We start from the raw sequence: 16,602 nt of genomic DNA on the forward strand, positions 1-16,602 counted from the left end.
TCTTTCACTAGATTTTTCTAAAATACTGATGTCAAATTAACCTTCTCAAAACAATACTAGGCACACATCACTTTCACTCAAGAACTTAATGGGTTCATAGCTGAATTTAAATCAAACTCAGTATGGCACATTCACAACTGGGCATTTTCAATTCAACATATTCATAAGAGAACTCTTTTCCTCTCAAAAGTGGAATTATTTTGCATTTTCTCTTTTGGTCAGGAGCATCATCATCCTCCCCAGTCTCTAAGCCAGGGTCAGGCCTTGCTCTTCCTCATCCTTCATTCCCAATTGGCTACAGGTCCACTCAAATTGTCTGTGAGCTGCCTCCCATACTTTAGCTCCTCAGCCAGAACCATGGTCCATTCTCTCTAGCCTCTTTATGTTCATGTCACCATGAAGAGTTGTAACAAGTGCCTTTATATCACCATTATATTGTTACCATGCACAAATATACACGTTATTTTGGGGACAAATTACACCATATTGCAACTGTGTTGTAGATTTCAGGTGTATCTCACTTGTTTCTCTTTGAAGAAGTCTGAAACATAGCAGGTCATAAATAAATGAGTGAATTGTTCACACACATGAAGGAAGGAAGGAGGAAGGAAAGAAGGAAGGAGACGTCTCCAAATTTACTATTTACCACTTCTCTTGTCTACTTTCTGCCTTAAATTGGTTTATTTTTCCCCTGTGCCATGTCTATCTTCCTCCATGCTCAAGACTTTGCCATTTTTTCCTACTATAATTTCTACACTTTTAAATTTAATTTTTATGAACTACTTTCAGAACTATTTTTCCTTCATCAATTAAAGTCAAAGCCTGTCCTAAACCTTGTTCAGTTTCCAACTACTTAGTGGCCACCATCCTTCAAATTCTGAGTACTTTTAGTTTACATTACACATTTAACTTTCAACGATACACTATGCTTTCTATTTATGTGGTTATCTGTGTATGTGAACATCTGATTTATATGTGTATAACTAAGGAGTGCAAGTTGCTGAAGGGCTTATACTCTTCAAACCTCTCAGTTTCCTATATGGTATATAAGAACTCAATAATGCTTATTAATGAAGAGGGTCACAGTACAAACATTACGTATAGGTTCCATAAGTTAGTATTTTATTTGTATTAATGAAACCCAAATAACTTCAAAATAAACTTTGATTCACTGTCAATAAAATGTTGAGACTCTAGGTTAAACTATGGATAATGGTCCCACCACTTATTCAATTGTTACTGAACACATTACTTAAGAGAAACCTCACTTAAGTCTCAGCTGAGGAAAATTTTTATTTTATAAAAGAAACTCTTTCAATTATTTACTCTTTCTAATGAAGATCTTCCTATGCTCTAAATATTGGATTGCTTACTAGAGTAAGGCAGCAATACTTCTGTGGCAAAAAAAATTTGGACAGAGTCAACAAGTTCATTATAATGTAGTTATCTTAAATCTAATTTCTCACTGAATTTGGGATTGATTTCCAGAAGAAAAACCTCAGAATTCAAAGGTTTCCTTTCAGGAAAATGAAAATGTCCATCATTTTGCCCTCAAGCTGCTCTATGTCACCAATAACCATGAGAAAACTCAAAAGAGAAAAAAGATGGTGAAAAGTTTTCTTTAGGAGTAACCTCTGGCTTAGTAGATGATGAGAATTCTTTTCAACTCAACAAATATTTACAAAGCATGAACTAGGTTCATGGGATGGTTTTAGAAATACATTTTAGAAATGTATTTATTTTTACTACTCCTCTATGTCAAGGAAGTTTTCCAAGTGCCTTCAAAAATATAAAACAGATTGAAAATCAATTTGAAGACTGTTGGATTAAAGTTAATCTGTGGTTGTATTTTGTATAATGGGGAAATGTTACATAAAGAAGAAATATTTTATAGGATATTTGGAACTTAGATATATTTTCCAGGTCACTTGTATTATTTAAATATGGTCGTTTTGTCTAGTTATATTTGTCAAATTCCTTCTCTGTTTTGTGGTCCCCTTGGCCCCAGGGAACAAAGCCATTTAGGAAGCTACATCTTTTCTGTGCTTTTTGACTAAATAAATAAATAATAGAACTTGTAGAAATTATTTTCCCTGTGCTTCTCCACGCTGGATTGTTCTTTGCCTATCATTCTCTCCTTTCATAACTTGTTCCTATGGCCTTTCCTTCACCAGGCTAACAGCTTCTGTCAGCAAGCTTTTATTCAGTACAGTATCAAAAGCTTTGCAGAAAAACGGATTAATCATGTTCACTGCTTCTCTTTGTTTGCCCCATCAATTCTTGTGGAATTCAAGCAAACCAAGAAAATGCATGTCTAATCACAAATGTGAACTCCCTCTTATATAGTTATTTTGGTGTATTCTCTTTTAAATATATCACATAATTAAAGATTCTCTGAAAACTAATAAGTTTCAAATGAGATTAGTTTTACCAAATGTCTTTTATATCAACTGTTAGCACAATGATTTAAACACATATTTTTTTGTACCTTGGAGCGCCAAAAGAGAATGGTATAAATGCCACAGAAGTACTTATACATTTTTTAAAAAAAAATTTCCTTTTCTATTTCCACATAAATCCCACATAACAATATGACACATCATTAGACATTTTAAAATAAAAGCAAATTTGGGTTAACTATTCATAATCAATTTAAAAAGTCATGTATTCTATGAACTTTCAAAGTAGACTTTTGAATGGTCACATCATTGATGTTTCTAAATGGACTCTATTAAAATCTTAGTCATAAAATATCAGAATACCATTCTTTACTATTAATTTCATGCCAAGATTTAAACAAGATAAATATTGGTAACTTCACCACTTCTTAATATAATTTTTTCATATAGCAATTTTCTATTACATAGAAATTCCCTCTTGTTCAGAATGAACTTGTTTGTTTTGCTTTTCCAAGTTGGAAAAGCAATTTTTCTGCATAGCACTCATGACTTCCTGTTTTAAAATACTATACAGTTGAAGTCTCAAAGTCACAATGGGCAATGTTATCAACCCAGGTCCATCATTGGGCCATCCTCTATGCTGGTCCCTCTCACACCATTTTAGAACATGGCTCTTTTATCATGGTAGTCTTTTTTGTTAAGAATTAAATGATGAGAAAGTTTTTAAAGTAGCAGTAGAATTTTCATGTCTCAACTAACAAGTGAAAGATACTGAGAAACTGTTGTGACTCCATTTTTGAAAAAAGCTTCTACCTCAAAGCCTGTCCAAGGAAGGGGGCATGGCCTTTGTCCTTAGAAAAATCCACAGTGCCCTCCTAGGCACATACCCACCCAGATGAGTTGTTTGTCTGCAAATAACAGGAGAGATCTGCAGCACCATGTGTCCCTGACTCAGTTAGGCTAGAAGAGGACCCATAGCAATCCGCTAGCAACCACCAATCAGTATGAGACAGGAAAAATACCTGGGATGCCAGATGACCCCCGAGTAGTTTATGGTGGTTGATAACGTGTTGGGAAACCATGTAGTTTAGCATGTATACCCTCGTGGCTTAAACCGATCCGTTCAAAGGAATCCCCCTCTTGTACTAACCAAATATCCCTACCCAACTTGTTCCCACCAGTGAATGTGCTAATCAATGTTAAGAGTTGTTGTTTGATTTTCCTGTGGTATGGAATAATTTGCTGTATGAGGTTGTGACGGATAGAGTATCCCAAAAAACCTATAAAATCTCACTGATCAAAGGACTGGGACTCACTCCCTGGGACAGCTGCATTGGGAACTATTGTGAATCCAGGCTCGATCTTGAAATAGACTCTTGTGTGAATGCATTGGATTCGGCTCCTGGAGGTCTATTGGGGTCCCAGGAATCTGGCATTATAATACTAAGCAAATTTTTAAAACTCTCATTCATCTTTTTGAAACAATTAGATCCCTGCTTCAAGGAGGAGAGAGTGTCTGAGACATCAAGATCATCAAGTGTCTAATGGGCCACCCATTTGCACATCTCTTTCCATATTATTCAAGTCCAAATTGTGCTAAGTTGTCTCTCTACAAAAACTTTTTGTCATTTGTAGAAAAATGGATGAAACTGGAGATCATTGTGTTAAGTAAAATAAGCCAAACTTAGGAAAAGAAGTATTGCATGTTTTTTTTTTTAATTTGGAATCTTATTTTTAAAAAAGATATGAAAATCAGAGAAGGGAATTTTTAGAAAAGGGGAAGAAGGCAGGGGACTAGGTACCATGGGGAAAGGTTGGTAAGAGAGAGTAGTACTGAGAGAGAATACAATCAAAGCATGTTATGCTCATGTATGGAAATGTAACGATGAAGCCCATTAGTCTATATAATATCAGTATGTGCTAATAATTAAATTTTAAAAACAGAAAGCTTAAAAAACCTTTGAAAAAAACAAAAATGAAATTCAGGGCAGAATTATTCAGAGGACCAGTTAGTGCCACCATGCATTTATGTTTGCTAGTAGAGTACTCTTTCTGTGAACTTCATAGTTTATCCCTAGTAGATTATAGTATAGAACACTTTGGTGAAAGGAGAATATTTCTGTAAAAGGAGAATGTTTCTGTAAACAAAAATATCTGCTAGATCTTTGGTGATATTTATAAATGCACTGGTGTGACATAAACACAGAGAAGACCATGTACAAATGGGCCCTCGTAAGTGAAGCAGCAGCCAGTGAGGAGGCACACTGGACACACCTCAGCTGCAGTAGCAGCTTAAGGAGGCATCCTAGGAACACATTAATCAACACATTCAAGGAATGCATTAATCAACACTGGCTTCCTTGTCAGCTGGCATGCCCCATTGTTTAACTGTAGCATGCTAAATAACACAGAGCAGCAATCTGAATGTGAATTTCCACCATGCTGCAAAAGACAAAACCCTTTTCAACCCTGGTTCCATGCACCATATCCTACTCGACTGTTTCAATAGAAATCATTCTCTCCAGTGTTCCTAGTAGTTTATGGACTTGCTTGCCGCAACAGTCAGCAGGAAACAAAGAATCTTTACAGACCAGCTAAGTTTGACAAAAGCTGTAGAAATGCCTTCTGCAGATATGAAAACTTGTATCTGTCCAAGAGATTTTTTTTCTTTTCCTTACAAAATGAATGCTTTCGTGAAAAGCAAAACAAAACAAAACAAAGCAAAAAAAAAAAAAAAAAAAGAAAAAATCCAAGCATCTATTTGTGTATGCAGTCAGTTGTGACAGCAACATACTGCATTACCAGCAGGGGCCTGGGCCTGGCCTCCTGCTCCACACTGGGCTTCATTTTCCTCCTGGGTAGTTCCCTAGATAACCCTCCTGTCAGGATTCGACTTCCTCCAAAAGCAGCCAGGGATGAAATGTCCAGATGCTGGAAGGAACGGATTTGACAACACGCCCCCAGAACCTAGGCACATGCCTGCTTTTTTGTACAAAGAGTGCATAGACCTGAGCACAGAAGGCTCTCCAGCATTCCTGCTGTGGGTCTCACTTCAGAGCAACCAGACTTGGAGGGTCCGCCTCAGGAGGTTATGGTGCACAATTATTAACGTTCAATAAATAATGATTTTGGTGATGAGAATGCTGTGCATAAAGATCACAATTCTAAATGAACAAGGGATGTCATTTTTTATCATTATCATTTGGAATAAGGTTCTTCATACTGGAAAAATGATTTCAGTAGAGGTTAAACTTTCTGGGAACAAGGGTCACAGGGCAGTGGCTCCCCTCTATGTTTGGTAACACTATCCTGGAAATTTCAATGAATCTCAAAATTAAAGTCCATGTCCCATTGATCTAGCCTTCTCTCATCGCCTGTTCTAATTCTGGTCACCCTAGAAAACAATTAAAAATTATGTTCCAGAAGTGCACCAGGGAAACAAATCTGATCTGGTGAGCATCTGCAAAGGGCTCTTTGTGAAGGTCACTGCATCAGCCCAGTGGTGTATAACTGTTAAGTTGCTATACATTTCCTCTACTGGAGTGACTCAGGCAATTTTCTCCTTCCAATTTCAAAGAAGACATTTTTTCCCTTTCAGACTGCAGTGGAGGAGGGGGAGGAACACATGAGAACTGCAGGATTCCTTACTGATTACTAGTACTAACTGTTGCTGCCACAGAAACATAATGCCACCTTTCTCGTCATTCTTACCATTACATCACCCACCTGATTATCTCCCAAGAGAATGTCAATGTCATTCTTGAGACATCTTCCAGCTGCCCTTTCTGAGCCTTCAGAAATAGCTAGCAAACTGGGCAGCCAGGAGTAGTGGGAGCTGGAGAGGGTGGCTGTCCAGAGAAAAATGTTGTGTCCCAACAGAATAATGGACAGGAATGCAAGGGACAGAAAGGACTTAATTGATAAAGGCATTTCAATCAAGGACACTGTAATAACTCAGAAGCAAAGGACCAGGAAACATATTATAATCTACCCTCCCTACAGAAGCACTGTGCATGAGATTTAATATGCTTCCATCCAACCCCAGACACAGGGTTGTTGCTCAAACTCCACACAGAGAAGAAACTCTGGGCACTACCCAGGATGGAAGACAGAATGTTCCTCTTTGCACTGTCATTCAGCTTCCAGGAGCGCTACACTTGGGTGGTGAGCCACTACTCGATAAGAAATTTGTCATAATTACCATAAAGAAATTGTGCAAGGGTGCTAGTGTTTCAAGAGGCTTAGCTGAAATCCAGAGCTTGCCCTCATGATATGTCAGGGTAAAGAGGGAGGAAGTTACCAAGTTTAAGAAAAGATTGTTCTGGTTTTCTAGATGACTAAATATTGATACAAACTCCACTTGTATAAAATAATGAAGAGCTGAATTTATTTATTTTTTGGTACTAGGGATTGAACCCCCTCAGCCCTTTTTATATTTTATTTTAAAACAGGATCTTGCTAAGTTGCTCAGGGCCCCTCTAAATTGCTGAGACTGCCTTTAAACTTGCAATCCTTCTTCCTCAGCCTCCCAAGCCACTGGGATTATAGGCATGCACCACCATGCCCAGCAGAGGTGATTATCTTTTACTTAGATTTAGAACCCTACTGGTTTTTACAAATTCTAAGCTCCCCAGGGAAATGGATGCATGTAGTACTTCATCTTTAGTTTTGTTGAGTGAATATTCTTTTGTAGACACTGTATGTCTTCTGGATTTGACTAGTACCTAATAACATGTGATAAAAGTGATTCTATAAGACAAAATTCTAATAGGACACTTTATCGTTAATAGCATTAAAATTATGCTCCTATTTAGGGGCTGGGGCTATGGCTCAGTGGTAGTGTACTTGTCTGGCATGTTTGAGGAACTGGGTTCAATTCTTAGCACCACATATAAAAAAATAAAGGTCTATTAACAACTAAAAATTTTTTTTTTTAGAAATTATGCTCCTATTTAGGCTTCTCAATAAATTATTGGCTTACATTTGAAAATCAACTTAATTATAAGATAAAGTTTTCCTTCTCCTATTTGTTTTGTTATCTATTCAGAATGTAATTATTGTTCCCCTAAGATGTATGAATAACTTAAAAAAAGTTAGTCCTGTAAGTCCCAGGAAAGAACAATTTTGAAGTCATCAGCCAAACATAATCAGTAAATAGTTCAATAACCTGTCAGATTTTTCTTTATACACAGCTTGCCAAATAGGAACATGCTTTAGATATTGCAAGGGCATTATTCTTCTTCAGATTCATTATGGTTATTACCACTACCAAACTTACACTAATGTATCAGAGCAGAAAACCTTATATGGGTTACTTCAAGGGTTTCCCTGTGCCTCACTCTAGCTGATTATTAAACGTCCATCGTTAGCAGTCCAGCATTAGCTCAAGGTTTTCAAATTAGATTGAAAGCAGATTTTCCATGGAGAGAACTTACACATTAGGTTAATGACAAGTGTCAACACACTTTTTATATGCAACATTGGACATACAGAGATGGCACTTCCCAAAGAAGGATGTGGGATGGGTGTGGTGGTTTGCAAACCATAGTCCACAATTCTGGCTGCTCACATCTTTTGAAAACCACATCACACCATAGATCATGGGAAAGAAAGTTGAAAACTCCAAGTAGCAACAAAACAAAAACAAAAATCAGTTTTCTTATTCTAATATCAGAGGTCAATTCCTGAATGGTATGGGGAAGATGTAACACAATTATGCTTTAAAACTTTGGGATATTTCAGAGTCTTTGTGAGGCAAGGGAAAGAACTGAAGCACATTAGTCACTTAACCAAAAAAGGCTGGCCAAAAAAATCACTAAGAGGTAGATACTGAAAAAGAGGAAGATAAGCTTTTTCACTTGTTCTTCTGAAAGACAGAGATTTAAAAATCAAATACCTTTCATGCAATGAAAAAAAGAGAAATCATTGACTGCACCCAGCCAGGAAATTCCCTTAGATGCACCCACTCTGGTGGGTCCTTTGTTGCCACCTTAGAGTGCTTCTCCCCTGGAGTCCCTTTGCATGTCTTGTCTTCCGGTACCTTCCCTCTCACTAGAAACCACCATTACTGACAAGATCTTGCCCTCACTGTCTGCCTACCTCTTTCAGGTACTATGCTATATATTATCCCCAGAAGCGCTTGCCCTAACTCACTACTGACACCAGTATTTTATCGGCAAGCCACTATACTCAACACCACTACTACTAATTCCTAATTTCTAACAATTGCGATTTGGTATTTATTACATATCTCTGTTAAAGTAGGGAGAGATTACTATTACTTTACCTGGAAGATCCTCTTTATTTTATGAAATTGGATACTTTTAAGGGGAGGGCTACATCAGAACCTTATAAGTCATTCTGCATTAACTAACGGAGCCTTTTTAAAAAAATAAAGAGTGACTTTTGGATTAGACAGAGGGAGTGGAGGGGATATGGGAGTAGGTATGATAGTAGAATTAATTGAACATTATTACCTTATGTGCATATATGACTACATGACAGGTGTGATTCCATATCATGTACAACCAAAGGAATGAGAAGTTATACTCCATTTATGTGTGATGTGACAAAATACATTCTACTGCCATGTGTAACTGATTAGAATAGATGAAAAATAAAATTTAAAAATAGTAAAAAAAAAAAGTGCCATTTATACAACATTAAGCCTTTTGGGTATTGGGTATAATTATCTAACTTATGAATCTTGCTAGTCTTTACCAATTTTCACTTTTCAAGGACTTTTAAACAGAACAAAATGTGTGCTGTTTTATTTACAAAGCAATTTCCAGGCTACCAATTTGGAGATTCCTGATGATATTTTGAAACACCATAAGTAGTTAGTCATACTAAACCAGTTTCAATTCGACACAACGGAAGCAAATTCAGCTGGGGCATGAATCATTTCCTCTAAGCAACAAAAGAACTTCTCAATGGATCAATTTAAGAATTCTCAAGATCAAGGGACAAGATGCTGCAAGGATTTTTTTTCTTTTTTTTATTGGTTGTTCACAACATTACAAATCTCTTGACATATCATATTTCATACATTAGATTGAAGTGGGTTATGAACTCCCAATTTTACCCCAAATGCAGATTGCAGAATCACGTCGGTTACACATCCACAATTTTACATAATGCCCTACTAGTAATTGTTGTATTCTGCTACCTTTCCTATTCCCTACTATCCCCCCTCCCCTCCCCTCCCATCTTCTCTCTCTACCCCATCTACTGTAATTCATTTCTCTCCTTGTTAATTTTCCCATTCTCCTCACAACCTCTTATATGTAATTTTGTATAGCAATGAGGGTCTCCCTTCATTTCCATGCTGCAAGGATTTTGCTACCTCAAAATCTTGCATTCGACCTCATCTTTTCTTATTAAAATCCATGAGAGTTTATTTGTTAAATGAAGCCTATGAAGTGCAGAACTGACTGAATAATCGAGCTCTCATCATGCCTTAAGAAAGCTATTGTTGGCTAAGATATAGTTCTCTGAACTGTGTTCCAGATCTGTAGGGCTCTGTACAAGTACAGCTCTGTAATAGAGGGCCTTTCAGAGGGCACCATAGACCCTGCAGGGCCTGTTCTAGAACTGACCGTTTTGGTGACATAAATGAGAATGAGGTGGGCAATGTGGGTGGGAAATAAGGGGTGGGAAAGCGATTTACAAGGCAACAATCACATTTCAAAGTAACATTTAAACTTTCAAAACTGACCTTTTTATTATTTGGACTTCACTGTGAGATAAGAAAAAAATCACATAAGCATCAAATTCAAAAGAAAATTCTTTTCTTATTAATGATGCTCCAATTTTTAATCTTTAGTTCCTTCAGAAATATTTTTTCCTATTAGCAGTGATTTTACTGTGCTATCTATTCTCGGTGTCTTACTGAACCATGCTTCAGCCAAACAAACAAAAACAACACAAAAGGACTTTAGAGGCTGGTTTTGTCCACTCTATTTGATCCATCCTCTTTGACAAGTAGTATGATAAATGTTTTTGCATTTCCTACTCCCTGTCTTTTATCACACTCTGGATTGAAAAGTATTAAATATGGCAATAACATTACACAATGATATCATTTTATGGTATCAGTCCCTTCTTTAACTACTAATTTAAACACTTTAAAAAGAAAAGGCCCTACCTTTGAAGAAGGTCTTATTATCTGAAGAAGTCGTCCTTTCTTTTAATCCTTTAAACCAAAGGTCGTCTTAGCATTGCTCTGTGGACTGAAGAGTGGGGGAAATGTTAACAAGACATTGGTTGTCATCAATCACAGCAGATTGTCAATACATGAACTCCAACTCACTCCCTGATGGGAAACACAATTACAGAGAGAGCCCTGCAAGGAGAGACAAATTATGAATACATTTGCCAAAACATCTCTCTGTTGGCTTCAATCAAAAGAGACAGCAGAGAGGTGGCTGGAAGTCTGGGGGATGTCCTGTTAATGGATTACGGCCTGAAGAGTCCTGTCTGGTTTTTAATGTTCTGTTCAGGAAATAGAGTTGTTTGGTAATGTATACACATAAGGTGGGTAAAATAATCTCTTGCTGTGGATTTATTACATTTTTCATTTAGTAACACAGAAGTTCTTTTGACTATGTTTGAAAGGCCCCACGTTGTCAATGAAGGTCATACAGAGATGATGGGAACAGCAAGATTTGAGGAAGAAATTCCATGGGCTTCTGATGAAGGCTTAGCTACAGACAGCTCAGGACCCTGCAACCTCCAACTCTCTTCTCCTGGGCCTCAATGTTTCCTTTGCAAATATTCAAGCTAAGAATTAGCAAGGAAAAGATACTGTGGATGTGAAATAGAACAATCACAGCTCAGCATATTATGCTTCAATTTTTAAACAGCCAATTCAATAACGCCCAAGGTTTTCTAAGGGACGATTTGTGTATTTTTGGTCTTTGGATTTCTGAAAACAGAAGTCATACTATCAACCTCTGAAAACATCCTTCAGAGAAGAGAAACAAATGTCAATTCAGGAACTCTGGGCTGCACTCAAATGTTAGGACTTCTGTGAATTGCAAAATTATTCCAGGAATAAAATTAAAAGGCATGTAAAAAACCTCAGCTGTTTTAGTTTATGCATGTATTACAAAATATTTTCTGTCTTAAATTGCAAAAAAAAACCCTTTATAATAATTACACATACAACTATTCTTTATAGATTTTCATTGTATCTAATATTATGGTATTTTTATCAGGACAAAATAAATATCAATGTTGTGGAAGCTAGTGATTTTTCCTTAGAAGCGAAACAAAGGTTTTCTTGTCATGTGGTTCCTAGTTATTAAAAAATAAAACAAAACAAAACCTCTAGAAGTTTATAAAAGCAAGGCTACAAGAATTGGAAGTTATGTCTACAACAGCAATTCAATTCAATGAACTCATTTGAACATTTAATATGTATCTGTCAATATGATGTATAAATATAAATAAGTAAAAAAGAATATAAATATGCCATGCTTCCTACCATTAAGAATCCCAGTTCACATGTTGAGCAGGAAAAATAGCCAGAAATCATACCAACCACCATACAATGCAATATTAATAGAGAATTGTAAAACCACAGAAAAAGGGAACAACTAATTCTACAAGGGGTCCTCAAAGACAGCCTTCGGCAGGAGGTACCAATTGAGTTGAACCCAAAAGGAGAGTAGGAGAGCATTCTGGTAGACAGAGGATAAGTGCAAAAGAAATGAGTAGCCTTCCTAGTAGTAGGGCAGTGAAGCTACAGATGTGGAGGGGGATGGCAAGAGGGGAGGTTAAGAGATCATTTGCAGGGGCTGGGATTGTGGCTCAGTGGCAGAGTGCTTGCCTAGCGTGTGCGAGGCATTGGCTTCTATTCTCAGCACTGCATATAAATGAATAAAACAAAGGTCCATCGACAACTAAAACTTTTTTTTTTTTTTTAAAGAGGTCATTTGCAAGCACAGTGCAAAGATCATTGAGCATCAACCAGTCTAGGAGCCTGCACTTTAACCTGAGAACAGTGTAAAGCCACTGAAGGTTTTAGACAAGAGGAAAGAAAATTGGTCAGTACTACAGGTGACATGAGGCTAGGGATTAGTTCATGGTGACTGTTTAGAAAGTGTTCCAGCAGGGGTAATCCTGCCTCCCTCCCAGCCCACCCCCACTAGTTCACATTTAACTCCTTTATGAAATGCAACAGGATACAAAGATGGAAATAATCTAAAATTGAGAATACTGATATGGTTGCACATCTTTTTATTTTTTTAAAGGAGTAATTTGGTAATTTTTATTTAATTATGTGAGTGTCCCTTTACAGATCAAATTTTGTAAGGTCAGCACGGGATGTGGTCTTGTTCCCTCTCCTCCACTTCCTCAACTCTCATGGCATATTTCCACATTTCTCTCCCCAGGGCACTGTGGCTCTGTGTTCAATCTCCAGCACCACAAGGAAAGAAAAGATTTAATGAGATAATACAATGATCTAGATTCTGTATACATATTATAGAAAGTTCGTTATTTTACTCCAATTCTATGAGATAAATATCATTTTCTCTTTGATATACAGGCAGAAACGGAAGCACAGAGAGGCTATGTAAATGACTCTAAGTCATATAGCTAGAATGTATTACAGTTGGAATGCAAAAACCTCTTTTGTCTGAATACAAAGACCATGCTTTTTCTACTTTACCCTGTGGTACTTGAGAATAAACTTGGGAGGGGCTGTCAAGATTTAAGAAGAGGGCAGGAGTGGGCTGGAGTTGTAGCTTAGTGGTAGAGCACTTGCCTACCATATGTGAGTCACTGGGTTTGATTCTCAGCACCACGTATAAAAAGTTAAAAAAAAATAAAGGTCCATTGATACACACAAAAAAGAAGGTCAGGAAGAGAGAAGTGTGGACCAAGAGTCATAACACTGCAGGAAGAATGCAAATGGAGCAAGCTCTGTACCTGTCAGTAGGGAGCTGGGTTCCCAGTTCCACCACCTCCTATGGGCTTGGTTTAAAGCCCCCTGGCTCCTATTGCACTGTCACATCTGGGTTTCACAGCCAAATCTACTTCTTTTGTTAATAATGTTTCACAAAGTGGGTAGGTATGGAAATACTATAAGGTGCAGTATGGAAGAAGATGCTTTCAAACTTACATTTTTAAAGGGAAGTCAAATGAATGTGGTTCTTTTGATAAGTGCTAATAGTTTTTCTTTTCTTATATTTTTTCTTTTTAACATAATTCGAGTCAGCAAAATGCTCTGAAAAGAGCATATAAATAATTTTACCTAGGTATGGTTCATGGCATCACGTGGGAAGTTATTTCATTTATTTGCTCATGTATATTGCTGATAGAGTACTGCCACATGTTTAACCTTCCTGTGGCAATGTGAACCTTCAAGCAAAGACACCAAAAAAACTAAATATTAATTGTATTACTATGTCAGCAATTATGCCAAACATCTCTTGGAAATGAATTTTTGTCATAGTCATCACTCTTGCTCTGACAGCTGTGTCCATGGGCTTTCATCACTCTGAAATGCATTAGGTCAACAGAATAGGGTAATGCATCATCGCTAAGGACTATTTTTCCAATAACCACGTAATGATTTAATTTTTTTTTACCAAATACAATCAACTTATCCTATTAAATAAAACCAGTCCGAAGTCTAAAGGTCAATAAGAAATCTGATGTATTTGAAAAGTAGCCTTCAGAAAAGATGAATGGCATTTAGGTGACAAATGTAAAAAACCCAAAGGCCACTGCACACATAATAAACCAATTACAATAAATGTAATCCAATGGTATATAAGTAGAACATAAAGAATTTAATAATTTAGAAAAGTGAAAACCTGCCTTAGCCACTCTTAGAAAAGCAAAATAACGAACTTTCTGAACTGCTCCAAAATAAATTGCTATTTATTGATAGGCATATGATTTTTGCAGGATTTTTTGTTTTGTTTTGATTTAAAGTGAGAATCTATAACATTCAATACAACTGTAAATGTATTATTGCAAACATTACTAGGTAAAAAGTATCCTCAAATAAGTTGTAATCCCTTTAAACATATGAGGATGATTACTTAAAATTGGCCTCCTTAAAAATATAGCTAAGGTAGATGATATTGACATATCAAGCATTTGATGCCCCCCCCCCAAAGCCAATTCTGTCTTCAGTTGTTTCCTGTTAAAAATCTTCAAGATAAGTATAGCTGAGAAATACCTTTTGGATCATCGGTTGAAAACTTTACATGTAACAATATGTGTATATATCTGCACTATTATGGATTTATGTAGAATGCAAAATTATTTTGTTCTTGTATAACTATTAAACGATAGCGATTTGCAATGTTATTTTTAATCTTTGACCATAACAAAACTTGAACAGTAGCAAAATCATAGACTAACCCTCAGACTATTCTTTTTTCTTAACTTCCTGCTTTTGACATGTTCTTTGGATTGAATTTGGGGTCCATTCATACTTTTTAACTGAAATGAAAAGGATAAATAAATGACCCTATTAAAATTGGCATTGGCAGCCTAATTCTGTTTGGTGTGGAAGAAAGCCAAAATAATCTTGAAACTCAGCTCTCCCCTTCACAACAGCACATGAAACAAAATGCAAAAGGCAAAAGCATGGTCTGAAATAAAGCAGGTTCTCTAACTAGCAGCTCAACCAGATAGCACCCCAAAAGGGCAGGCCCTGACTTCCAGTGCATTTCACTCTTGCAAGACAAGTAAAATGGGTCCCCAGGCCCAACATGTTTGTTGGGCCTGGGAACCCATTTTTACATGCCTTTTAAAGGTCAGGATGGGAACAAGGGAACCATCCTCATAGGAACTTGGAGATAAGCAAATATATGTTGTGCTACGCCTTTCAGGAAAAGGAACCTAGTGATTCCTTGATAAACAAAATAAACTAGAGCAAAGACTGACCACCTGTGAGAGCTTTAGATCTCATGTGACACTATCACTTGCTACCTTTCAAGCTGTTTCAAACATCAGATACTGACCAAGCCACTGCGTGTGCACTGGAAATGGTGTTGTGAGGTATATAACTGTAACATTTCATGGTATGAGATACATTCCAGGGTTTCATATGAGGAATTACTATAACCATAAATAGAAACCTGGAAGTTCAGTGTACAGTCATGGTAATCTGTGTACTCAAGAGTCATGTCCCTTTCTGTCATGCACAGTGGCTGTGGGGAAAGATCCTCCCACTTCTCCTGCATCTGGGTGAGACTGAGATGTAAGAGGGCTAATATGTATAGCTTTCTTTGCCCAGAAGTTGAAGAAGCAAGTGTCTTTCTGCCATCTCCTGTTTCCACTTCTGGCTGGATATCAATACCAGTGCCAGCATGGGTCCCTGGAGGATAAAGAGTAGAGATTGTCCCCTCCACACTTATGCTCTCCATCACCCAAAATGAACTCTTTCATGAGCTGGAAAGAACTCTAATTGCATGGCATTTCCACAGTTTTGGGGTTTTGTTGTAAAAGCCAGCTCTGTCCTAATAAAGTCAGCACACTCTAACAGAATAAAACGTGAAACAGTTCTCATTGTTCCTTTATCTGTTTCTATAGTCTAAGAAGAATGAATTTCACTTAAAAATATTAGTGTATTCAGGACTACAGAACAAAAGTGATTAAGGGACATTAAATAAGTTCTCTGAAGCAATTAAGGTAATGGTGTTCATTTTTATTAGGGAAGAAAAAAATTAAAAGAAAGCTAGTTAAAGTGTCAATGAATAGATGAAGGTCTTAAGATTTTATATAGCAGATAGTGAGACACAATTTTTCAGTTTCATTAAACATAACACAAACCAATAAAGAAGGTTTTCATGGTGATGTAGAAAATAACACTGTATCTAAGAAACTGGGGAAGATTGAAAATCGAGTTTTTTAAAGCATCTGGTTGAGCAGATACAGGAGGGACTCTGGAAATCCATTCTTGTGATGGGCAGCCCTAGAGAGTTGTGGTACAGGTGGTCACAGGGCACACAGGGAGCAGCTTATGGAAGAATGTCTTTAAGATAACAACGGCTCACCAGTGAACTGTGTTGCATTGTGAGGTTGTCAAATTTCTTTCCTAGAAGAAAGTAACATACCCTATTTGAATCAAATGTATGATGTGTCAAGATCATTGTATTGTCTTGAGCAACTAATAAAAAAAAAAGAAAGTAAAACTAGGGAAGTTTCTCATTCACAGGGCAGAAAATACACACCAGTA

At 36.9% G+C, this 16,602-nt stretch overlaps 1 protein-coding gene across 1 annotated transcript in view; it reads right to left on the reverse strand.

Moving 5' to 3' along the window:
* The window catches only part of Nrcam (neuronal cell adhesion molecule), a 131,939-nt gene extending 121,311 nt beyond the window's left edge, over nt 1-10,628 (reverse strand). Inside the window, exon 1 of the mRNA XM_077796725.1 lies at nt 10,546-10,628. The gene's annotated coding sequence lies outside the window, so the exon portion shown is untranslated. The remainder of the gene's footprint in view (nt 1-10,545) is intronic.
* Nucleotides 10,629-16,602: the final 5,974 nt, after the last annotated feature.

The sequence above is a fragment of the Urocitellus parryii genome, chromosome 3 (genome assembly GCF_045843805.1).
Source record: "Urocitellus parryii isolate mUroPar1 chromosome 3, mUroPar1.hap1, whole genome shotgun sequence".
NCBI lineage: Eukaryota > Metazoa > Chordata > Mammalia > Rodentia > Sciuridae > Urocitellus > Urocitellus parryii.